The sequence below is a fragment of the Taudactylus pleione genome, unplaced genomic scaffold, assembly GCF_031769625.1.
Source record: "Taudactylus pleione unplaced genomic scaffold, aTauple2 ptg000660l, whole genome shotgun sequence".
NCBI lineage: Eukaryota > Metazoa > Chordata > Amphibia > Anura > Myobatrachidae > Taudactylus > Taudactylus pleione.
In genome coordinates, this window is record NW_028285062.1 from 1,083,615 (window position 1) to 1,110,214 (window position 26,600).

The 26,600-nt window shown below is 43.3% G+C and overlaps 1 long non-coding RNA gene across 1 annotated transcript; it reads left to right on the top strand.

The window, feature by feature from the left end:
• The first annotated feature begins 10,883 nt into the window (after nucleotides 1–10,883).
• LOC148478359 (uncharacterized) lies at nucleotides 10,884–12,167 on the top strand. Its single transcript, XR_015872404.1, has 2 exons — nucleotides 10,884–11,162; nucleotides 11,989–12,167. It is a non-coding gene; the product is annotated as an uncharacterized LOC148478359 (long non-coding RNA).
• The last annotated feature ends 14,433 nt before the right edge of the window (nucleotides 12,168–26,600 follow it).

Genomic DNA, 26,600 nt, shown 5'->3' on the forward strand with positions numbered 1-26,600 from the left:
GGGGTGGCTATTCAAATGAACCGTTCGCTCTTTGCGGTCTGTTCACGCCTCTATGTCTGAACGAGCGAACAAAACTTGCAGTAGTTTTTTGAAAAAATACGCCCCCTGGCCGCTCGCATCCTATGTCATGTCCGCTATTTATTAAATTAATCGAGTACATCGACCAGCTTATGAACTGCTCGCTATTCTTGTGGTTGGTTTTTGCTACCACAATCTTGCGAGCAGTTCTGGCTATAAAATAACCCAGTGACGTGGTCAATGACGCTGCTGTATTAATTATGCACACCCTTAAAACGCCCGTTTTGACCTTTTAAGCACGCCTGCGTTCGGATCTCCACTCCCCGTTTTCAAGCACCTTCCCCTGTTACCACCCACATACGCCTCATTCTGTCACTCAAAATAGCAGGCATTCGCTATATAGCGAACAAACGATTTTCGGCCGCACTGACTGGTTCGCGCATGCGTATTACGATCCGTACGCATGCGCAGTTGGGCAAACATCGCTCGGAGCGAACGAGCGGCCACTTACGAGCGGCTCTGAATCAGGCCCTTAATCCAATATATTACCAGCTCTTTCCAGCCTTATGGATATTATATATTCTCTGGAAAGTTCCTTTAAACCCAATCTATTTGGTCTCTTTGTAGATTTAAACCGATTCACAAGAACTCTTAGCAGGAAAAGATACTTTGCTTTAAAATCAATAAGGAAATAAGGAGAGATAGGGTCCCCTATTGTCCTGGATGCCTTAGATGATCTAACATTGAAAATATTATAATCCCTAGCTACGGACTCAAAACCAAATAGAATTAATCTATGATGTTAAAGAAGATAACAAAAGTAAGTTTAAACCAAAGTTGGAATTTTATGCCCTCCAATATAGAGGACCCTATATAGAGAGCTTTTATAAAAATACCTTAGAAGAATTTAGAGAACTATGTAGTGAAACCAAGAAAAAAACCCTAAAAAATGATCTCAATAAAAACAAAAGAAGGGCCTTAAAATTATTGAATGACCCAAATATTATAATCAAACAGGCAGATAAGGGGGGAGGAGTTGTTGTCTTAAATACCTGTGACTATTTGGTAGAGTCATATAGACAATTGAATGATACCTTGTTCTATAGGAGATTGTCTGTCTGGTAATCCAGGTATGTTTCAGAGAGAGTTAAAACATATCCTGGAAGATGCCCTGACAGCTAGTGTGATATCCAAAGAGGTCTTTAATTTTGGTTATACCACACCCTGTCACACCCACATTTTATTATTTACCAAAGATATACAAAACTTTAAGTTGTCCACCAGATAGACCTATTATTTCAGGTGTAGGGTATTTAACTAGTCACCTTTCTTGTTTTGTTGATTATATAGGATTTAATTCTCTTATATATTTCTGTAAAATAAAGGACACAAGAAATTTTCTGAAATTACTGGATGGTATTCAATGAAAATCTTATATATTTATTATATGTGACATAGGGTCACTTTATTCAAATAATGAACATGAATTGAGTTTAAAAGTGGTGGAATACTATTTATCAGAAGATGATTCGGTGACGGAAGAGTTCAGAAAATTTATTTTGAAAGCCATTAAATTTATATTGTATCACAATTTTTTTTTGTATTTGATCACCAATTCTTTTTACAAATATGAGGGACTGCAATGGGGACCAGTTTCACCCCCCGTTTTGCAAACCTAATCATGGGAAGGTTTAAGGAGCACCATGTCTGGGGGAGTAAGCTGGGGGCGAGACTGGTCCTCTTCGGCAGATCTATTTATGATTTAATTTTTATTTGGGTTGAAGCAATATCATCTAGTCGATTATTTATAGAATCTCTAAATCTTAATAGTTTTGGCACCAAGTTCACTCATAATACACATCCGGCAGAAAATAACTTATTGGATATCACACTCGCTGCCAGAGATAACACTATCATATCAAAAAACCTATATTAAAAAAGTAGATCAAAATAGATACATAAATGATAAAAGTAGTCATCTAAAACAGTGGACGAACAATGTTCCTAAGGGTCAGTTCCTTAGAATTAAAAGGAACTGCTCTACATCTGAATTGTATTCAGAACAAGTGGCCAGTTTATATAATTCTATTTTAGAACAAGGTTATACGACAGAGGTTTTAGACAAAACATTAAATGAGATTAAAGAGATTGATAGAAAGACACTAGTAAGTAACACCAGACAGAGTAAGAAAGTGGGGAAAGATAGATCTATGGTATTTGTGACCAATTTTAACAGTGAAGCATAGAGGATAAAAGGAATTATTAAACATTTTTTTTATCTTTATTGAGATTGGATGAGACCTTGAACAAGATCCTAAAACTATTTGACAAAGTAGTGTTTAGGAAACCAGACAATCTCAAACGACAGTTAGCTCAAAGTTTTTATAATAAAAAAAATGTGTATGACAGAAAAAAATAACTCTTGGATTCCACAAAAACCGAAGGGCTTTCATAAATGTGAGAAATTAAACTGCAATACTTGCAAGCATGCGGAGAGGAAAACAACCGAGATCAAATCTCATGTCTCTAGAAAAATTTCCATGTAAGACCTTTATAAATTGTAGATTGATGTATTTAAGCTATGTATTAACGTGTGGTTGCGGTCTGCAGTACATAGGCCGAACCACAAGAATGTTACACGTGAGGTTTATGGAGCACAAAAGAAATATAATGAAAAAGTTAAGAAGTAATGCATTATACAAACATGTTACCGAATGTCCGCTGGGTAAATGAGAGAGAATTAGAATTGTAGTTATTGAACAGGTAGGAATAACCATGAGAGAAGGCGATACATAGAATTTGACGGCAGATAAGAACCACTTGGCCCATCTAGTCTGCCCCATTTTTAAACATATTATTACCTCAACCCTTATTGATCCTTACTTCTTCTGAAGGATATCCTTATGTCTATCCATGCATGTTTAAATTGCTCTACTGTCTTAGCCTCTACCACCTCTGATGGGAGGCTATTCCACTTGTCCACTACCGTTTCTGTGAAGTAATCTTTCCTCAAATATCCCCTAAACCTACCACCGTCCAGTTTTAGAACATGTCCTCTTGTTCTAATACTTCTCTTTCTTTGAAGAATGTTTTCCTTCCTTTATCTTGTTAGAAACGTTCAAATATATAAAGGGTTTTTATCATGTCCCCCCTATCCCTTCTCTGCTCCAAACTATACATATTATATACTAGACTATGTAGGAGGGAGGCATACTTGATCTTCCAATTACAAACACTAGTCCCACAAGGGTTGAACGATACCATCGAACTAAACGCAGTATAACCTCCTTCCTGCCCAGTATCTCTTTTGCTCTCTTTCCTATCTCTCTTATAACAAACCCCCCCTCCTCCTTCCTGGTTAAGTTATATCTGGTCTTTTTGAGAAAATAGAGAGAGAGAGAGAGAGAGATATGTATTTGGTAAAGTAGTTTGGTATAAACTGATATAAAGTAATACTGGTGAACATATGAAATGGAATAGGGAATAATATATGTGGTTTCATTATGAATATTATAATTGTTTGTTTATATTAGGGGTGTGCACCGGCCACTTTTCGTGTTTTGGTTTTGGATCTGGATCTTTCTTCGTGTTTTGGATCTGGATTGGTTTTGCCAAAACCACCCTTCCGTGTTTTGGGTTCTGGGTTTTGTGTTTTGGATCTGTATTTTTTTTAAAAAAAGCATAAAAACAGCTAAAATCACAAAATTTGTAGGTTTTTCTGCTCCTATGCTATTATTAACCTCAATAACCTTAATTTCCACTCATTTCCAGTCTATTCTGAACACCTCACACCTCACAATAGTGTTTTTATGTCCAAAACGTTGCACCGAGGTAGCTGGATGACTATGCTAAGCGACACGAGTGGGCGGCACAAACACGTGACCCATCTAGGCGTGAAACTGCAGTGGCAGACAGGATGGCAGTTTGAAAAACTAGGCCCCAAACTGTACATAATGCAAAGAAAAAAAAGAGGTGCAAGATGGAATTGTCCTTGGGCCCTCCCACCCACCCTTATGTTGTATAAACAGGACATGCACACTTTAACAAACCAAACATTTCAGCGCCAGGGTCTGCCACACAACTGTGGCTGAAATGATTGGTTCGTTTGGGCCCCCACAAAACAAGCTGGCAATTAATGTGTCCCTGCACAAACTGGCTCTATGGAGGCAAGATGTCATCCTCATCCTCCTCATCCACCGATTCCTCACCCTCTTCAGTGTGTACATCCTCATCCTCACAAAGTATTAACTCGTCCCCACTTGAATCCACGACCACAGGTCCCTCTGTACCTTCTGGAGGCTGGTCTCCCTGGAAGAGCTGATAATTCATTTTGATGAACATCATCTTCTCCACATTCTGTGGAAGCAACCTCCTACGCCTTTCGCTGACAAGGTTCCCGGCTGCACTAAACACTCTTTCGGAGTACACACTGGAGGGGGGGCAACTCAGGTAAAATAGAGCCAGTTTGTACAGGGGCCTCCAAATTGCCTCTTTTTCCTGCCAGTACAGGTATGGACTGTCTGCCATGCCTACTTGGATGCTGTCACCGATGTAATCCTCCACCATTCTGTCAATGGTGACAGTATCATATGCAGTGACAGTAGACATGTCAGAAATTGTTGCCAGGTCCTTCAGTCCGGACCAGATGTCCAAACTTGGTCCTGCCTGCCCTGCATCACCGCCAGCGGGTTGCTTAGGATACCTAAGTTTTTTCCTGGCAGCCCCAGTTGCAGGAGAAAATGAAGAAGGAGCCGTTGACGTGTCACGTTCCGCTTCAGCTGACAGTGTGTTAACCAGCAGGTCTTTGCACCTCTGCAGGCTTGTGTCGGCCGGAAAGAGAGACACCACATAGGCTTTAAACCTAGGATCGAGCACGGTGGCCAAAACGTAGTGGTCTGATTTCAACAGATTGACCACCCTGGAATCCTGGCAAAGCGAATGAAGGGCTTCATCCACAAGTCCCACATGCCGAGCGGAATCGCTCCGTCTTAGCTCCTCCTTCACTTTCTCCAGCTGCTTCTGCAAAAGCCTGATGAGGGGAATGACCTGACTCAAGCTGGCAGTGTCTGAACTGACTTCACGTGTGGCAAGTTCGAAGGGCTGGAGAACCTTGCACAACACGGAAATCATTCTCCACTGCGCTTGAGTCAGGTGCATACCCCCTCCTTTGCCTATGTCATAGGTGGATGTATAGGCTTGTATGGCCTTTTGCTGCTCCTCCATCCTCTGAAGCATATAGAGGGTTGAGTTCCACCGCGTCACAACCTCTTACTTCAGGTGATGGCGGGGCAGGTTCAAGAGTGTTTGCTGGCGCTCCAGTCTTCGGCACGCAGTCGCTGAATGGCGAAAGTGGCCAGAAATTTTTCGGGCCACCCAAAGCGTCTCCTGCACGCCCCTGTCGCTTTTCAGAAAATTCTGCACCACCAAGTTTATTGTGTGAGCAAAACATGGGACGTGCTGGAATTTGCCCAGATGTAATGCCCGCACAATATTGGTGGCGTTGTCAGATATCACAAATCCCCAGGAGAGTCTAAGTGGGGTAAGCCACTGAGCGATGATTTCCCTCAGTTTCTCTAAGAGGTTGTCGGCGGTTTGCCTCTTACTGAAACCGGTGATACACAGCGTAGCCTGCCTTGTAACGAGCTGGCATTTCTGAGATGCTGCTACTGGTGACGCTGCTGCTGTTGCTGCGTAAGGTGATACATCTACCCAGTGGGCTGTCACAGTCATATAGTCCTTAGTCTGCCCTGTTCCACTTGTCCACATGTCCGTGGTTAAGTGGACATTGTGTACAACGGCATTTTTCAGGACACTGAGGACACTTTTTCTGACGTTTCTGTACAGTCTCGGTATCGCCTGCCTAGTGAAGTGGAATCTAGACGGGATTTGGAACCGGGGACACACTTCCTCCATCAATTGTCTAAATCCCACTGCACTAATGGCGGATACCGGACGCACGTCTAACACCAACATAGCGGTCAAGGCCTCAGTTATACGTTTTGCTTCAGGATGACTGCTGTCGTACTTCATCCTCCTCGCTAAGGACTGTTGGAGGGTCAATTGTTTAGTAAAAGTAGTGGTGTTCCTACTTCCTCTCTGGGATGATGAACGACTCCCAGCAGCAGCAACAGCAGCAGCGGCAGCAGTAGGCGTAGCAATGCAGGATCCTCCAGAGGAATCCCGGATAGGAGAGTCAGTCATGCCAGTGACATGGCCTGCAGGACTACTTCCGATCCTGACTAAGGAGGAAATTGACGAGGAGGGAGTTGACGGTGTGGTTTGCAGGCGCTTGGATACAACAGGACAACGGGATTTAGGTGTCCCTGGACTGCTTACGGTCTTAGCCAAAGTTTCTGAACTTGACAGTAACTTTTTATGAACGCGCTGCAGGTGCCGTATAAGGGAGGATGTTCCTAGGTGGTTGACGTCCCTACCCCTACTTATTTCACCTTTACATATGGTACATATGGCAAGACAGTTGTTGTCCGGATTTGGATAGAAATATTGCCAGACCAAAGAGGTGGAATGTTTGGTCTTCTGCCCAGGCATGACCGTGATGGGCTTTTTCATCCCACGGACAACAACTGTCTCCCCCGGAGCCTGATTTAAACAAACCACATCACCATCAGAATCCTCCTCGCCAACTTCCTCCTCAGCGCCAGCTACACCAGTATCCTCATCCTGTTGTACTTCAACAGTGACATCTTCAATTTGCATATCAGCAAGTGGACTGTGGGTGCTCCTTTCAGCACTTGCAGGGGGCGTGCAAATGGTGGAAAGAGCCACCTCTTCCCGTCCAGTGCTGGGAAGGTCAGGCATCGCAACCACCACCACACTTGGACTCTCCTTGGGGATTTGTGATATCTTCTTAGAAAGCACAGTTCTTCGCTGTGCTTTTGCCAGCTTAACTCTTTTGATTTTTTTAGTGGGAGGAGGGCTTCCATCGTCATGTGAAGCTGAACCACTAGTCATGAACATACTAGGGATCGACCTTAGCCGTTCCTTGCCACTCCGTGTCGTAAATGGCATATTGGCAAGTTTACGTTTCTCTTCAGCTGATTTAAATGTCTTTTTCAAGGTCATTTTCCTGAACTTTGCCATTTGGGATTGTATGTGCCCTCTACTATGACATTGGGCATCGGCCTTGGCAGACGACGTTGATGGCATGTTATCGTCTATGTCATGACTAGTGGCAGCAGCTTCAGCACTAGGAGGAAGTGGTTCTTGATCTTTCTCTATTTTATTTTTATCGGAGAAAGTTTGGTCCTCCATTTATGTTATATCGATTTGATATATACGTGCGGCTAAACACAGAAAATAATTTTTTTTTTGGTTTGGACTGGAGTGTACTTTGTGGGTTACAGCACCCTTTAACGGTCAAGCCAGCCGGCCCTTTACTTATGACACAGGCGCACGCTTGGCACTACTTTGTTGATGCACGTGCGGCTACTGCGCACACAATTCACAAACACAGAAAATAATTTTTTTTTTGGTTTGGACTGGAGTGTACTTTGGGGGTTACAGCACCCTTTAGCGGTCAAGCCAGCCGGCCCTTTACTTATGACACAGGCGCACGCTTGGCACTACTTTGTTGATGCACGTGCAGCTACTGCGCACACAATTCACAAACACAGAAAATAAATTTTTTTTTGGTTTGGACTGGAGTGTACTTTTGGGGGTTACAGCACCCTTAACGGTCAAGCCAGCCGGCCCTTTACTTATGACACAGGTGCACGCTTGGCACTACTTTGTTGATGCACGTGCGGCTACTGCGCACACAATTCACAAACACAGAAAATAATTTTTTTTTTGGTTTGGACTGGAGTGTACTTTCGGGGGTTACAGCACCCTTTAACGGTCAAGCCAGCCGGCCCTTTACTTATGACACAGGTGCACGCTTGGCACTACTTTGTTGATGCACGTGCGGCTACTGCGCACACAATTCACAAACACAGAAAATAATTTTTTTTTTGGTTTGGACTGGAGTGTACTTTCGGGGGTTACAGCACCCTTAACGGTCAAGCCAGCCGGCCCTTTACTTATGACACAGGCGCACGCTTGGCACTACTTTGTTGATGCACGTGCGGCTACTGCGCACACAATTCACAAACACAGAAAATATTTTTTTTTTGGTTTGGACTGGAGTGTACTTTCGGGGGTTACAGCACCCTTTAACGGTCAAGCCAGCCGGCCCTTTACTTATGACACAGGCGCACGCTTGGCACTACTTTGTTGATGCACGTGCGGCTACTGCGCACACAATTCACAAACACAGAAAATAATTTTTTTTTTGGTTTGGACTGGAGTGTACTTTCGGGGGTTACAGCACCCTTAACGGTCAAGCCAGCCGGCCCTTTACTTATGACACAGGTGCACGCTTGGCACTACTTTGTTGATGCACGTGCGGCTACTGCGCACACAATTCACAAACACAGAAAATAATTTTTTTTTGGTTTGGACTGGAGTGTACTTTCGGGGGTTACAGCACCCTTTAACGGTCAAGCCAGCCGGCCCTTTACTTATGACACAGGCGCACGCTTGGCACTACTTTGTTGATGCACGTGCGGCTACTGCGCACACAATTCACAAACACAGAAAATAATTTTTTTTTTGGTTTGGACTGGAGTGTACTTTGGGGGTTACAGCACCCTTTAACGGTCAAGCCAGCCGGCCCTTTACTTATGACACAGGCGCACGCTTGGCACTACTTTGTTGATGCACGTGCGGCTACTGCGCACACAATTCACAAACACAGAAAATAATTTTTTTTTTGGTTTGGACTGGAGTGTACTTTCGGGGGTTACAGCACCCTTTAACGGTCAAGCCAGCCGGCCCTTTACTTATGACACAGGCGCACACTTGGCACTACTTTGTTGATGCACGTGCGGCTACTGCGCACACAATTCACAAACACAGAAAATAATTTTTTTTTGGTTTGGACTGGAGTGTACTTTCGGGGGTTACAGCACCCTTAACGGTCAAGCCAGCCGGCCCTTTACTTATGACACAGGCGCACGCTTGGCACTACTTTGTTGATGCACGTGCGGCTACTGCGCACACAATTCACAAACACAGAAAATAATTTTTTTTTGGTTTGGACTGGAGTGTACTTTCGGGGGTTACAGCACCCTTTAACGGTCAAGCCAGCCGGCCCTTTACTTATGACACAGGCGCACGCTTGGCACTACTTTGTTGATGCACGTGCGGCTACTGCGCACACAATTCACAAACACAGAAAATAATTTTTTTTTTGGTTTGGACTGGAGTGTACTTTGGGGGTTACAGCACCCTTTAACGGTCAAGCCAGCCGGCCCTTTACTTATGACACAGGCGCACGCTTGGCACTACTTTGTTGATGCACGTGCGGCTACTGCGCACACAATTCACAAACACAGAAAATAATTTTTTTTTTGGTTTGGACTGGAGTGTACTTTCGGGGGTTACAGCACCCTTTAACGGTCAAGCCAGCCGGCCCTTTACTTATGACACAGGCGCACACTTGGCACTACTTTGTTGATGCACGTGCGGCTACTGCGCACACAATTCACAAACACAGAAAATAATTTTTTTTTTGGTTTGGACTGGAGTGTACTTTCGGGGGTTACAGCACCCTTAACGGTCAAGCCAGCCGGCCCTTTACTTATGACACAGGCGCACGCTTGGCACTACTTTGTTGATGCACGTGCGGCTACTGCGCACACAATTCACAAACACAGAAAATAATTTTTTTTTGGTTTGGACTGGAGTGTACTTTCGGGGGTTACAGCACCCTTTAACGGTCAAGCCAGCCGGCCCTTTACTTATGACACAGGCGCACGCTTGGCACTACTTTGTTGATGCACGTGCGGCTACTGCGCACACAATTCACAAACACAGAAAATATATTATTTTTTTAGCACTTGGGGGGAGCACCCCTGATGGACAGAGCACCCCCTGGACAACACTACAGCACTCCTTTAGGACTGGGACACTGCACAGGACTTTGGAGTGGACACAGCCCCTATGGAGAACTGACTGCACAACACAGTCCAGCCAGCCCCTATGGACTTTGAAGTAGTGGACACAGCCCCTATTAACAACAGCAGCACAGCACAACACAGCCAGCCCCTATGGACTTTGAAGTAGTGGACAACAGCAGCACTACACTACACTACACTACACTACACAGCCCTAACTCCCACCCTCCCTCTTCACTGTCCACAGCCGAGTGAGAAAATGGCGCCGACACGGGTACCTTATATAGGATCCAAAACCCGCGAGACTCGGAAGGCGGGATGATGACGTTTTGCCTCGATTTCAGAATCCGAGTCAGGCGGGAAAAGTCGAGCCTGACTCGGATCGGACTCGGATCGGGGGGGCTCGGGGGGGTTCGGATTTCAGAAATCCGAACCCGCTCACCCCTAGTTTATATGTATCCATTATTCTTTGTTTATTATTTTATCTATTCATTTTTTAATAATGTTTATAATGGGCTATTAGAATATAACTATGAAATATGCAATAGAAGAATCCTTAGGTGGACCAAGATGGCCGCCGACAAACCTTGTGTATACAAAGATGGACACTATTACTAAAAGGAGAAGGAAAATAGCTACAGCCTGGAAAGAAAAATATAGAAATAATAATGGCTAGTGCAAATTGAGGGAAATACAAATTTGCTGGTTAAATAAAGATAGCCACAGAAATATTAAAACGAGGTCTGGAAACAGTAAGATGACCGCTGGAGTTGCTGTTTAGTTGACACTCAAAACGAGGCTTGGAACGCAGAGTATAATATCACACAGGCACATCATGAAAACGAGGCTTGACACACATCTTAAAGATGGCCGCCGGAGTCTATATATAGACGGCACTCATAATGAGGCTTGAAACGCAGGATGAAAGATTGCGCATGCACGTCCAGCAACTAGGACAGACAGATCCCCGCTATAAATACCTGCTTACTAGAGGGTTTTATTTATATCTAAGGAAGCAACTGATTACTTAAAAAGGCGGAGAAACGCGTTATATTATCCCCACTGGCTTTGGAAACTGTACAGTTGGACTGCCTTATAGGTGTACCAGATCCAGGAGAAAAACAAAACGCCTGTTAACCATCTCCAGATGAGCTGTATGATCTATTATATAAAACAACAGCAGGAGAGGTATAAACAATTAAAACCCAATTTACTGGGACTATGGATTGTGCTACTATGCGGCTATTGTAAAGGAACTTTCCAGAGAATATATAATATCCATAAGGTCAGAAAGAGCTGGTAATATATTGGATTTAGGGGTCTATTTACTAAGCAGTTTTAGGAGACAGAGTGAAAAATGATAAGGTGCCTGTCAATCAGCTCCCAACTGTCATCTCACAGGCTGTGTTTGAAAAATGACAGTTGGGAGCTGATTGGCTGGCACCTTATCACTTTTCACTCTGTCTCCTAACACTGCTTAGTAACAAGACCCCTAAGTCTGGGTACAGCTATCACAAGTATTTTTTGGAGATCACATGATTACCTGTGTGAAAAAATACAGAGACTGTAAAACAATATAATCTGCAACCAATGGGTTTGGGAAAAGGATGTTATTATCATATGTCCATTAAAAGACTGTAGAGAAAAAATATAAAGGTGTTCTATTAATATTGGATCATTATTAAGAAGCATATTGTTTGCATTTTTGGAATATCTATTATATATCCTATCAATAAAAACGAACTGCACACAAAACTTCAATTAGAATGCCATATGGGTGCAAGGCAGAAAAAACGTAACAGATATTGACCACTACCTAAAAGGAAGTGGAATCCAGCCATTGCCATTGCGACCATGGTTATTTATGTGTATAACCTCAGTTATCTTATTGCAATACTGACCTTCTAGCTCACATATCTGCTCCACTGTTATCCATGGTGTGTATATATATTTGTTTGTTTGTATTTATACATGTCTGTCTGTTCGTTATTTATTTATTTTTTTATTTCCGCAGTCCCCTGAGGAAGGAGGATCCGAAACAGCTGTTGGGGCTTCTGATTGTCGGGGTTCAGAGCATGGCTCCCCCTATGCATATCAATACCTGATGCTAAGTACCACTTTGTCTTATCTGTGTTATGTGATGGCTTTTCACCCTGCTATGGGATATTAAAACTAATTATTTTTTCAAACGGAGTGCTGGCTGGTCAATATTTATTATATATCCTATATATCCAAGAAGTATTTACAAAGGAAACAGTGACTGGATAGTCACCTCATATTAATTGTTGGAAACAATTGCCCATTTCTTTTTTTATTGTATAGAAAAGTATATGAATTATTGTTTTTTTAATTATTAAATATTCTTAATTGTCTTGTTGTAAAATTGAAAATCTATTCCTACCAATCAGATAGTGCTTTCTTATTGTGACGTTTTATAAAAGTTGGTTTCTATAATTGGAAGGGAGCAATACCCTTCAGGAGGCAGCAATCTGGTTATTGGTCATAAGGTAGACCAGCGCCCTAATTTATTTCTTCGTTGTATTCCTTAAGAGATAAGAGAGGCCAGGAGATGCTGGGGATAAAGGAAGAGGAAGCTATAAGTGAGAATGATAATGTGCTGTGGCACTGGTCACACTACCCTAACTACGGCCCTGGTGTGCCTGGGCACGTGACTTATTAGCAGAGTATAGCTGAGTGTGCCTGGGCACGTGACCTATTAGCAGAGTATAGCATAGTGCGCCTGGGAACGTGACCTATTAGCAGAGTATAGCAGAATGCGCCTGGGCACGTGACCTATTAGCAGAGTATAGCAGAGTGCACCTGGGCACGTGACCTATTAGCAGAGTACAGCAGAGTGCACCTGGGCACGTGACATGGTGCCAGACACTGCAGCCCAGAGGTAATGGGGAATAACCTCTCAGCCAACCACTATAAAAGCCTGCTCAGTGCATTTCTGCAGTGCCCGCATATCAGTTGTGCTTTCATAGATGTTCCTGCTTAGAACTATACTTTCCAGTATAGTTTGCTTCCAGGTGTTGTTTCAACTCCGGTGTTTGGTTACCTCGACAGCAGCACATACATATCTGCATTTCCATCAACAGTGTTTCCAGGCAGAGTCCTAATACCAGCTAAGTACTCTGTTGCTTTCACAGTGGAAACCAACTACACTGGGGTGCGACATGGGTCCTCACTGATTGAAGTCCATATTCTCTTGCGGGAAACTCTAGTGAAGTTCGTTTGGGGCCAGACTTTGCGGCGGTGTATTTGGTTGTGCCAATGTCACCTGTTTGCATTTACGACTTATGTGCATGTGTGTACTCTGATACACTCGATGTCAGGTTTCCAACTCCAGGGTTATTGCATCTACAGTACTTCATGTATCGCATCGCACGCTAAGCATTGTTCCCACAGTCCCAACACATCCACGCCTCTGATTGCATGCTATGTGCTGTTCCCACAGTGCCAATACATCTGTGCTACGAGGTCTGAAGACGCCAGATTGGATCAACATAGTACTATCGGTTGCAGTGTTCACGGAATCAGCCATCTCAGTAAGCCTAAGCTCCCTCAGAATGGCCACCTCCTGCCTGCAAGTCCAGTGAATCTGCATTGGCAGACGCTGGCCTCAGCCCTAGGAAAATGGGGTGTTTTATTGGAAGGCAGGCAGCGCCGCCCAGTCTCCAAACTACCACAGCCGTCGCAGTCATCAGCACATGCACAGTACAGGTCCTGCGCCGATCATTAAACATCAGATTTGTAAGCAACTTCTCTATATTTAAATATTTGCCCTGGGGTAATAAAGTAGGTCGTCTACTGGCAACTCTGTCTAAATCCTTGTAGCAAAATAAATGTATTACAGACTAGAGATTACCACACGTTTTCCATTGATACTAGTCCGTTTAATATTTTACACCGCTGTGAGACTTATTATTCAGAACCCTTCTTCCTTTTGACTCTACTAAACATGAGCAGTTATTGATGGATGCTGACCTTCCTCCCTCACATTGTCACATAGGGAGAGATTGCTTCACATTATAACTTTTGAAGAATTGAACGTGGCCACCTCTAAACGACTACACAAAGCCCAGGGTCCGGACGGACTCTCCAATGAATATTACAACCCGCTCCACAAACATGTGGGGTCAACTTTACTGGAGCTATTTAATGATATTTTACACAGTTCTACCCCTTTTTCCATACGTTAGTGGTTTGAATCCTACAGCCATATTACACTACTTAACACTGTAATCAGTTACTTACAAAAATGATGGCAGACCGACAAAGTCTTTTACCTCTATTTCTTACCTACCACCGACTGGGTTTCTAGTGTTCATTCTAGCACCCTGCACCTGTTACAAGCTGTGCATTTCCTCTTTCCTGCCTGGGGTATTGCTATCTGCTCTGGTGCTTCTAGCACACTCAGCTGATGTAACAAACTGCTACAGTGTGTGCTAGAAGCACCAGAACAGAGTGTGACACCACAGGCAGGAGGGAGGAACTGTACAGGTTGTGAAAGGTGCAGGGTACTAGAATGAAGACTAGGTTTCTCTTTTTTTTTTAAATTAATGCTAAAAGGTGCTTAAGCACTTTTTTGGTATCTACGAAGGCAGATACCGCAGCGTGACTAATGGGAGTGAGCAGTGCGAAAAAAGGTAAGGGCTTTGTATTTAATAATGAACGGTGTCTAAAGGCAGGTATCCACTACCCGACAGTGAAAAGACTGAATGATATCGTTATCGTTCACTGCACTGCCGGGTGCCCACACTGAATGATATGTCGTTCAGTGCAGGCAGAATCCATCATCTGCATACATGCTGAGTCTGACGATATCGTCAGGTTGACCAGCATGTTTACACAATGACAGATGTCCAAAAGACCAAATATTCAAATGATGTTCAAACAATTATTGAATGATATCGTTCAATCGCTCATTTTAATTGTCTAGTGGATAGTCACCTTTATGCTGCCTATTCACTAGGTGATTAAACCTAGCGATTGAGCGATAACCATCGTTATCGCTCCACTGCTTGGTAATCGCCCGCAAATCTGGCAGTAAAATGTCAAAAACGACCAGCGATGCTCGCGCCCGCTGGTCATTTTTAACATCAATCATCGCCCGAATATGATGGTCAACCTGACGACCGCCATCAGATTGCCATGTTCGGGGATGATTGATCTGCATACACTGAACGTTCAGTGTATGCATTTCACCCCGTGGGAGACGACAGCATCGTAATCGTGCTGTCGTCCCCGCATCTGGTAGTGCATGGGCAGCTTTAGACTAATAGCTCCTTAAGAAGTTTCAAACTCACCAAGCGATCCTGGTGTCTAGCTGTGCCGGAAAGTGGTAATATCGCAACAGGTAGCCGGCATCCAGGACATTACCCACTGCTGCAGCTCCGGCTCCTGGCCCCGCACTCCACCTCTTCCCTCCTACTCTCCGCACTGATCCTATAACAAACATAATTGGGCCACTGTCAAGTTATTCTACACCATAATCCACCCTGCAGACACTCCCTATTCCATCAATACCTAATTAAAACCTCTGTACGAACCTGCCTATACCTTCTAGAATTGTCGCAATTTAGCGTAATGAGTCGCACAGTAAATAGATGCCTTCAGACTTTGAATGTGTTTCCAAAGCACAAAAAGTTATTATTCAACATAAAAACAGATGGTTGCACGCTGTGATCTAAAGACAATATAGCGCAAATAAATCATACAGACCAAAGGTACAGTTGTTACATACGCACGCGCTCTGGTCCCAGATACCAGCATCAGCAAGAAGTCTCCCCACTGGGGTCAGAGAGCGCACACATATACTCTTTCAGGGATTGGAAATACAATAGGCAAGTTTGGCATGATTCCATTGGTTTTTCTTAAAGTTGTCTTGGTTAGAGGATCATTTATTGGACAATTTCAAATGGACACAAATTGCCTCCAACCGCCCTTTGTATCCTTTTTCCCACTGCATGCAAATCTAAGCTGCTAACATTACAGAGTACATTTTTAATGTTTTAACGCTCTATAGTCCATAGTTTGCAGATGTCTGTTCCGATCTTCTCACCGATGGTACCGGAAATCTGTGGAGACACAGTGGATCAGTCCAACACCAGACACGGTCTGCTTACCATGTACTAAACCTTAGATATTAAATAACCTTTATTACACAACATTAATAACCACTGGATAAACCTTGAATGTTACACTTTAATACTAGGGAACCTTTCATGTAAGGATGCAGTGTGTAAGTATTGGGGAATTGGGAAAAGATGCAAGTTAGCGTTGTGCGACTATGTATTTTGTGGAGTACATTATGGAGCGAGTCTTGCAGGGATACTTCGTTTATATATTTTAGAGACTGTCTATTTATGTGGTAAAGACTTAACTTCTTTCTATTGCGTAGGAATCGCACGTTGCTAAATAGCATCGCCGTCTGTACTTATAGTGGAGAGTTTCACTAAAATGGCACTGGGCGGCCAGTCGCAACATGGCGTTGCACAGATCTCATTTTAAACAGATCCTGTCTCAGCCAATTATTCGGCCTCGACAGTCCACCCTTTGATAGCAAACATGCCATCATACTCTGATTTAACAATTAATTTTAGGCTTACATTATGACATATTATTTAATGTTATAGTATGGGATGGCACAAGGTGGTTCTTAATCCATCAATAATGTGTCTCTAGGAGGAGACATAAAACTACCCTTATACACACACACCGCGGATCTTGGGAGATAATGGGAAAGATGTGGGGATGCACCAATCCTATAAAGGAAGTCTTAAGGGGGAATAGGGACTTACATTATTTAAGGTGTTTTAAGATAACATTTTTAATAATACATTTTATCCATGTCTAAATATAATACATTATACAATGGTATTTCCTAGTTCAGGGATGTAATGCAGTACTACATTTACCTCAGTATTCATATTGTCACTACTGACCACCATAATGATTTCATTCTTCCTGTTTACCTTATCTTTACATTTTCCACACTTCAACACAGTAGGAACACACCTGACACATATGCCAATTACTATGATGACAACCAGTATGAGGATCAGGAGTTTACCTATGCTTGCTATCATTTCCTGGACCCACTCTCCTAGACCTGAGAACCATTTCCCTGGGTTCAACCATGAAACCCATTCCTCCACCTTCTCCTCTACTTCAGCCACTGAAGCATTATGGTTCTTTCGAAGTTCCCATTTTAGCTGCAGAATTTCATCCATCTTCCAGTCTATCACCTCCTTGGGGTCGCTGGTATCATTTGTGACATAAGTGCAACACTTCACTCCAAATTGGGTGGCCAAAGTTACACAATACCCTCCAGTGACAGCTGTTAAATAATTTAACACTAGTCTGTGTTGCACCAATTCTTTCTTGTACGCTTGCAACTCCCTACCTGTATACCTGAATGTGTCATCATACATCTCGGTGATATTATCTATCAATTTAGCAAGATCTTGGATATATCTAAAATTTAGTGTACCCCGAGCGATCCTGGTGGGATCCAGTGCTACTAAAACTTGAAAGCCAGTTGTCTCACTAATTAATTGTGTGGGTTAATGTACATCACCAAGTATCATATTTATTTTGCCTCTGTGTTCATACTGTGTGTGAAGGTCATAACCTCTGGGACTACTCTTCCCAGATAACACAAACCTTCAGAACTCGGAGAGAGCCACTTATACGCTTTCCTTCCACATATAAAATATACATCCTCGGGGAGAGCATAAGGAATAGTATGCATCATGATCATTAAACACATTTCCCTTACGAATAATCCTCTCAGGTTCTCCCATCTGACAAATACATGTTTCTGGTTGTGTTATCTTAGCACAATACCCATCTGGTACCCTACCAATCATCTCTTTGGTGGAACGTAGTGTATATTTATACCGGAAGTGTCTTCCACCTGACCTAATTTTGTGTAATAGTTCATAATTCATAGGCTCACAATCAGCTCTTTGTGAGAAGGTCATCATCTGATTATTCCCAGCCACCTCCCAACTTCCTGGTTCATTGGGGTTGGTGATGTTTAAACATAAAAGAGTTTTATCTGCTTGGTACTGGTGGAGCTTAAAATGGGGTAGTTTGGTATTAACAAATTTTCCGTCCAGTGTCTTCCCTTTTGGCAATTCAAAAATTTCAGAGATATTTTTACGGGAAGGGCACTAATCCTACATTATGCGGTCCTTGGGGCACGTGAGAGCACACCCAACAGTCAGTTTGGTTCAAAATTTTGCCCACCATGGTGATATTCCTCTAGAGGATACCCACCCCAATACTGATTATACTTAGGTTGACAACGTTGGATGCAGCTCTCATCAATTACGGACCCACAGAACTCACACATACAATAATCCTCAGATGATAGACCTTCACACTGTCCCCGAGTATCCAAAATAGCAGATCTCTTAACAATAGTTACAGTACTAAGATTAGTCAAACTCCCCTGATTGGCATAGCACTCCTCCTTCTGACTCTACTCCATCAATTCTGCCATCAGCTCCCATCTCCTCTATCGGTCCCCTGTCACAGAAACCAGAAATCCCTGAACAAATCAGGATGATGGAAACTCTGGAAGAGAATATAAAAATGAACACAGCAGACCAGTCCATTGCTGCAGCAAGGACCTGCAAGTTTCTTTAGCTCAGATATCTCACTGCAACCTTTTAACCCTCCCAGAACTAGCTCGCGATCGACAGGTCCACGTTATCAGCCTCGTCTCCGCCTTGTTTCTCCACTGGTTGGTTGACCTTCTTGTAGTGAGTGGTTTGGAACCAGGTATCTCTCTCGGCCACCTTCAAAGATGTGGTACTCGTCAGCAACACCTGGTACGGACCTTCCCAATGATCAGTCAAACAACCTGAACGCAAGAAATTTCTGATCATAACATTCTCCAGGTTCAACACCATGAGTTTGTTTCAGGCATATCGTGGGAAAATTTCAGTTTCTGCTGTTGCTGTTTTAACTGTTTACTCATTGATATAAGATACCTTAGTTACCTTGTTTGTTACCTTTTAAATCTTCCTGCAGGCTTATAATCAAATGAGGTTGTCTACCAAACAGTATGTCAAAGGGGGACAGATTTAGAGGGGGTATAGGAGTGATCCTTATGCTATGTAGGACCAACGATAGTGCTTCTGGCCATCCTAGTCCAGTCTCTGCCATGATTTTACTTAATTTGTTTTTAATAGTACTGTTCACCCTCTCCACCTTGGCATTGGCTTTTGGTCGGTAGGAGGTATGAAGTCGACTATTAATACCCATCAGTTTACACATATTTTGAAAAACATCACCTGTGAAATGAGTACCCCTATCACTCTCGATGATTTTCGGGATGCCGTATATGCATACAAACTCCTGAACAATTTTCTTGGCAGTAGTATTAGTGGCAGCTGGGTATGCCTCAACCCAATTGGAAAACACTTCAGTGCACACTAATACATACTTGAGATTCCTGCAGGGTCGTAATTGGATGAAATCAATTTGTATTACCTGGAAAGGTCAGTCAGTCGGAGGAATGTGAGATGGTTCGGTAGGGATCGTTTTCCCAATGTTTATCCTCAAGCAGGTCAGACAGGACATTGCTCTCTTTTCTGCTTGAGAAGAAAAACCCGGTGCACACCAGTATGCTCTCACCAATTTGCACATACCTTGCTTTCCCAGATGAGTCAGACCGTGCGCTGCCTCAGCCAGGCTTGGGTAATATGCCTTGGGAGCTACTGGCTTACCTCGTCAGTCTCTCCAGAGTCCAGAGGACTCTTGCCCACATCCCTTGGACTTCCAGACTGACTTTTCCTGGGTAGAACACAAATTTTGCATCTCAATTAATTTCAGAATATCAATTGTCTGGAAAGTCATGATCTGTTTGATTGGTACATTCATTTTTAACGCTGCTGCCCATTTTGCAGCTTCATCTGCCCTGTTGTTGCCCAGTGACACTGGATCATCTTCACATGTATGGGCTTTACACTTTATTACTGCCAGTGCATTTGGCAATAGGATTGCTGTTAGTCCTTTTATATGTTTGGAATGTGCAATTGGTGTGCCTGCTGCTGTCATAAATTTTCTCAGACGCCATAAGGCACCGAAATTGTGTACTACTCTGAAGGCATACCTAGAGTCAGTATAGATATTAGCAGATTTACCTTTCGCTAATTCACAAGCTCTATTTAGTGCCACCAGTTCCACCACTTGGGCCGAGTGTGGTGGTCCTAAAGATTTGGCTTCTATGATGTCTGTCATTTACAACAGCATAACCTGTACATAACTCTCCAGTGTCAGTCTGTCTATGACAACTCCCATCCGTGTAAAATGTAAAATATATCTACATTTTCTAAATATGTATCCCATATGTCAGGTCTTGCAGTAAAGGTCTGATTCAGATATTTCATACAGTCATGTGCATCAATATACCTGCAGAACTCACCTGCTGCCAGCGGCTCACCTCTCTCCACCCTTTGTGCATCATGTTGCACATATGATAACTACGTAGCTGGGTTTAACGTACTGCACCTTTTGATGGTGATGTTTGCAGGTGCTACTAAGGCTAGTTCCCATTTTGTGAACCTAGCTGAGGAAACATGTCTGGTTTGGGCAGAGTTTAGCAAAGCTGATACAGCATGCGGAGTATAGACAATCATATCATGGCCTAATACCACATCCTCACTCTTACTGACCAATAGAGCAGTTGCTGCTACACTTCTTAAACACGTTGGGAGTGATCTTGCCAATTGTGCACTGTAGTATGCTAAAGGCCTACTGGCATCACCATGTTTTTGTGTGAGGACGCCTGCTGCACACCCATCAGCTTCCGTACAATACAAATCAAAAGGTTTTTCATAATCTGGTATTCCCAATGCAGGTGTTTTTGTCAGACTATCCTTAAGATTAAGGAAAGTCTGCTCTGATTCCTCTGTGTATGACACGATCGGGCTTTGAGGAAGAGACTAGGGGCCTGATTCAGAGCCGCTCGTAAGCGGCCGGTCGTTCGCTCTGAGCGATGTTCGCACAACTGTGCATGTGTATGGGTCGTAATGCGCATGCGCAAACCAGTCATTGCAGTCGGAAATCGTGCACTCGCAAAACAGCGAGGGGCTGCTAATTTGATTGACAGAATGTACCATTTGTGGGTGGTAACAGGGGAAGGTGCTTTAAAATGGGGGAGTGAAGATCCGAACGCAGGCGTGCCAAACGGTCAAAAGGGCGTTTAATGGGAGTGCATGATTAGTAAAGGAGCATCATCAACCACGTAACTTGGTTGTCTTTTAGCCTGAACTGCTCGCAGATTGCGGTAGGAAAAACCTACCACAAGCACTGCGAGCAGTTCAGATGCCTTTCGATGTACCCGATTAATCTAATAAATACTGGAGATGACGTGTGATGCGAATGGCAAAGGGGCATCTTTACAAAATAGCGAGCTCATTTTTCATTCGCTCGCTCAGACATAGCGGCGTCAACAAACAGCAAAGAGCGAGTGCTCAATTTAAACAGCCGGCCCCTTTTTTGGAATGACTGTCCGCAAATAGCGTCCGGCTCTGAATCAGGCCCTAAGTCTTGTAATGACAAGGCCAAAATAGAAAAACCTGGTATCCACATTCTGCAGTATCCACACATTCCCAAGAAGGTACCAATTTTCTGTTGGTTTTGCGGCAGTGTCATGTTCTGTATGGCCTGGATTCTGTCGTTTGTGAGATGTCGTAACCCCTGAGTTAGGCAGTGTCCCAAATATTTAACCCTGGACTGGCATGGCTGTAGTTTGTCCTTAGCAACCTTGTGTCCTGTTTGCGAGAGATGAAGCAATAAAAGTTTAGTATCATTTAAACATGACATAAACTAATCAGAACATAACAATAAATCATCCACATATTGTATTAGAACAGATCCATTGACAGGTTGAAAAGATTGTTAACAGTCGTGTAAGGCCTGGGAAAAGATACTGGGGCTGTCTATGAAACCTTGGGGCAATCGTGTCCATGTGTATTGTACACCCCTGTATGTGAAAGCGAATAGTTACTGACAGTCAGGATGAAGAGGCACAGAGAAGAAAGCAGAACAGAGGTCTCTGGGATGTCTAAAAATACATCATCAGGAGTACAATATATGACACATCCCATCTTACATAACAAATCCCTTCCCAGTAAGTTAGTAGGAGCTGCTGCTGCCAGGAGGAAAGAATGCAATGGCCCGATAGTGACCTCTGTGGATTTTGTTAAAGGATAATGTTGCACTTTACACGTTACGCCCATACTGTCTTGTTGGTTAGCTGTAAATTAACGGGAGATTTTATCACTGACCTGGTCGCCCCTGTGTCTACAAGAAAAGGATATTTAGTACCAGCTACATCAACCATCATTACTGGTTCTTCCCTAGTAGTTCCTAACCTAACTAACTGTAGACTACAGGTATGACCTAACCCGTAGCGTTGACTCCCCCTCTCCAATAAAGCATTAACGGCCACAATTTGAGCTGGTGTCTGTTGGACATTTGCTGGTCTCTGTGTATATCCCTTATGGGGATTGCCAGGTACTCCCTGGTTTGGGGTCCTACCCTCTTCGCTGTACAGTTCCTACTTACATGTCCTGGTTGGTTGCAATTAAAGCACTTCTGTGAGTGGGGTGGATGAAAGGATTGCTGTGTGGGTTGAGCAGGAGGGAAAGGTGGTGGGTATGGGTAAGGATATTGAGGGAGATATTGTGGTTGTGGATAGTATGGGAGTTGTGGTTGTGTGTGATACATGGGGTAGGGCTGTGTTTGCGGTGGTGTAGGATTAGTGAGGACGTGTAACTGTTCAGGTGCAGGTGTGCCTGCTGGCTGTGATGTTACTGTCATTCCTTCTAGAGCTTGAATAGTAACAGCCATTAGTTTCTCTCTCTGGGTCTCTCTCTGTGTAGAGATGTTCTTGTCATGTTCAATAGCGGATTCTATGAGGGTGTCTACAGTGACTCCCCTCCAGCCAGGCTGTGGAGGTCTGAACCCGGGTCTTTAGGTTCTCTTTAAGACCATCCATGAGTACAGTGACAATCATTCCCCTGTGGTGAGTGCCATCTTTAATATCTTCTAACCCAGTGTACTGGGTGATAGCCTGCGGAGCTCGGTTACCATAATCTTCTGCTGATTCACTCTGTTTTATGGTGAAAATTCTGCTCCAGTTAACTACTACCGGAAACTATACACCCAATTGAGTTACAATGCGGGAAATGTTACCTTGGTTAACGTCGTCTGTTAAGGGAACATCTCCATCCAATACACAATCCGTGATAAATTTTGTCATGTTGGTATTGCGTGTAAGTCAAGCCCTTAACACCACTCGCCAATCTTTATTGGTTGGCTCGTGAGAACTACCCAAATTTTTCAAAAATCTTTGACATTTGGCTAATTAATTTTTGGGATCGGGGAAATCATTCATTATGGAATTTAGCTCCGCTCTTGTCCAAGGACCATGCATTGCTACTTCCCTTGTGGGCACTACACCGTTCGCATCCGCATTCTCATTCGGAACAGTTATTGGCCGGATGGGATGCAGACTGGCCGAACTGCTACTTTTGACCTTATTATCTGGCTGGGGGTTTAGTCTGTTACTGCTACGTATAGGGTTAACAACTTCCTCTATGGGTGAAGTGGATGTTACCACTTCCTGTACTATCACTGATGAAGATGGCGGCACCACTTGTGCTTGCCGTGGTGGGGCATCTAACATGTGTACAGCATGGGAAATGGCAGACATAACAATAGGCTCATCATCCACATCATAAACATTTTCCTTATGGTTACTTAAGAGAGGGTACAAATTACTTGTTAATTTTTATGGGTTTTTTCAACAACTGTACCTGCACCCCCATCCGCATAGGGTGGCGGTGGTGCACGTGAACCACTGGCAATATCTTCCACAACGCTACCTTGCTGCACGTGCGCGCTATCTCACGGCGCGCACGCAGGGCAATTTTGCGCTGCGTGTGTACTTTCCGGTAACGTGTTCGTGACGCTAGTTTGCGTTGCTTGCACACCTTTATGCCACACATCCCCTTCATGCTGCCATAATTTTAAACATTCATTATATTTTACCTTTTTTCACTCGAGAACGCACCAGACTGATGTGATCTCGGACATTGTTCAAAACATCCTTATCAAAGCTACCAATTCATCGTCATCTTAAACCATACATCACAGTACCTAATTGCATAAGCACCGTACTTAGTATGCATAATACGGTGTGCCGACCCAAGCGGCGTTTCCATTAGCAGCATATCATTGTCTAACATCTCTACTGTTTGCATGGCTCCCATCCTGGGACAACCCCTAAATTTTTCAATAAAGATTTAAACCGGTGAAAGACACTTTCACTTACCTGTGGAAGTCTTTGAAAAAGGGCGTATCCACAAACCCTATGGAAGACCTCTAGACGCCTCCACTCACCTATGGAAGAAGCTGTTTCCACGCAGAAATCCCTTTTTGACTAGCTTTCAACTGCTAGGGGGTAATACTTACCCTTTGTTTTCCAGTTGATTTCGTCCACCCTCTCATCAGTTCACAATCACAGTTTAGCCAAAACTATGCGGTTCAATTACAGTGCTCAAATAAGGCTAACCGATTACTGAATACTGTAATCACACTGAGAGTCGAACCCTAACAAAAATAACAACCCATACACCTGCTTTGTGTATAGTAAATGGTAAGCTGCTACCGAGTCACTAGGCCACTCCTTATGCCTAGCACTTAAGGGTCCTACGATACCCTTAACATTTATGAACTGTGTTACACCCTAAACCAACAAATGCTCAGTTACACACTTCTTTCCTGCGCAGAAAATACACGTTAACCCAGCTATTGGCAACACTTGATAATGCAATTCAACGGCTTTGTTTAAAACACATGGCAGCAAGACCGGAAATATGTATACGCTATTGTGCGACTCGTCGCATACACAATAATGCGACTACTACACAAGTTTTCTGACTCTTACGCTATAATGCGACTTAGCTGCATACACAATAATGCGACTTCCCCTTTTTAACACACAAAACAAAACACGAAAAAAAAACCTATCGATGAAGGAAAACAAACTTTTTCCTCCCTCGTCCCTGGATTCTCAAACAGCGCTCCTAAAGTCACAACAACAGGTAGCGCACTCTCAGCAACAACAGTGGTAACAGATTTCGAAGGCACAATGCGTTCTCCTGTTAGGCGCCTCCACCCTTTTAATGAGAAATCCCTACCGAGTGACCAGGGGCGTAATTCATACTGCGAGCCCCCAACTATCGATACCTAATTAAAACCTCTGTAAGAACCTGCCTATACCTTCTAGAATTGTTGCAATTTAGCGTAATGAGTCGCACAGTAAATAAATGCCATCAGACTTTGAATGTGTTTCCAAAGCACAAAAAAAGTTATTCAACATAAAAAACAGATGGTTACAAACTGTGATCTAATATAGCACAAATAAATCATACAGACCCATGGTACAGTTGTTACATACGCACGCGCTCTGGTCCCAGATACCAGCATCAGCAAGAAACCTCTGTCAACCGCACAGCAAGAAGACTCCCCACTGGGGTCAGAGAGCGCACATATATACTCTTTCAGGGATTGGGAATACAATAGGCAAGTTTGGCATGATTCCATTGGTTCTTCTTAAAGTTGTCTTGGTTAGAGGATCATTTATTGGACAATTTCAAATGGACACAAAACGGCCTCCAACCGCCCTTTGTGTCCTTCTTCCCGCTGCATGCAAATCTAAGCTGCTAACATTATAGAGTACATTTTAAAGTTTTAACTCTCTATAGTCCATAGTTTGCAGACGTCTGTTCTGATCTTCTCACCGATGGTACCGGAAATCTGTGGAGACACAGTGGATCAGTACAACACCAGACACGGTCTGCTTACCATGTACTAAACCTTAGATATTAAATAACCTTTATTACACAACATTAATAACCACTGGATAAACCTTGAATGTTACATGAAAGGTTCCCTAGTATTAAAGTGTAAGTGTGCAGCGTGTAAGTATTGGGAAAAGACGCAAGTTAGCGTTGTGCGACTATGTGTTTTGTGAAGTACATTATGGAGCCTGTCTTGCAGGGATACTTAGTTTATATGTTTTAGCGACTGTCTGTATTTATATGGTAAGGTGAGACCCTGAGAAGTGAGAGCAAGAAGCCCCCCCACCTCTGTCATGCACTACGAAGTTGTGTGATCATTGTGGCTGTGCTGCAGTCCTGCACACACATGTGCGTCAATGCCTTACATACTGTCCTTTGGCCTTAATGCAGCATACAAACCTTGATCCAGCATTTCTTAGTCTTATACTATATTTTTACACAAACCCATCTACATGACTACTAATTAATGGTCATCAGGGGACTCCAGCAACTTTATTTCGTGGAACACGTCAGGGGAGTCCCTTGTCACTTTATTTAATTTTGCTATGGACCTTGATCCAGTTTTTAGTGGCTTTGCCCACTTTCAGGGTATTAGAAAATAGGGAAATGAAATGATGTGCTTTCACAGATGATGTTCTTTTATACATATCAAAACCATCTATCTCCATTGAGCAAATTTTCTATGTACTGAGGAAGTATCTGGATCCTCTGTAAATGTTTCCACATTGGTTGG